Consider the following 988-nt stretch of genomic DNA (forward strand, 5'->3'; position numbering starts at 1 on the left):
GGATTAGGATTAGGATTAGGATTAGTTTTAGGATTAGGTTTAGGATTAGGATTAGGATTAGGATTAGGATTAGGATTAGGATTAGGATTAGGGTTTGGATTAGAATTTTGGTTTGGATTAGGATTAGGATTAGGATTAGGATTAGGAATATTATTAGGATTATTATTACGATTAAGACGAGGAAGAGCATGAAGATGAGGATGAGGATGAGGATGAGGATGAGGATAAGGATTAGGGTTAGGATGAGGATTAGGATTAGGATTAGGATTAGGATTAGGAATATGATTAGGATAAGGATTAAGATTAAGATGAGGAAGAGCATGAGGATGAGGATGAGGACTAGGATTAGAGTTAGGATAAGGAAGAGGATTAGGATTAGGATTAGGATTAGGATTTGGATTACGATCAGGATTAAGGTTAGGATTATGATTAGGATTATAATTATGATTAGGATTAGGATTAGGATTTGGATTAGGATTAGGATTAGGATTAGGATTAGGTTTAGGATTAGGATTAGGAATTTGATTAGGATTAGGATTAGGATTAAGATGAGTACGAGCATGAGGATAAGGATGATAGGATTAGAATTAGGATTAGGATTAGGATTAGGATAGGGTTAGGATGGGTATGGGGATGAGTATGGGGATGAGGATGAGGATGAGGATGAGGATTAGGATTAGGATTAGGATTAGGATTAGGATTAGGATTAGGATTAGGATTAGGAATATGATTTGGATAAGGATTAAGATTAAGATGAGGAAGAGCATGAGTATGAGGATATGGACTAGGATTAGGGTTAGGATAAGGATGAGGATTAGGATTAGGATTAGGATTAGGACTAGAATTAGGATTAGGATTTGGATTACGATTAGGATTAGGATTAGGATTACGATTAGGATTAGGATTATAATTATGATTAGGATTAGACTTAGGATTAGGATTAGTTTTAGGATTAGGATTAGGATTAGGATTAGGATTAGGATTAGGA

This window comes from Lupinus angustifolius, chromosome LG01 (genome assembly GCF_001865875.1).
Source record: "Lupinus angustifolius cultivar Tanjil chromosome LG01, LupAngTanjil_v1.0, whole genome shotgun sequence".
In the NCBI taxonomy this organism is placed as follows: Eukaryota; Viridiplantae; Streptophyta; class Magnoliopsida; order Fabales; family Fabaceae; genus Lupinus; species Lupinus angustifolius.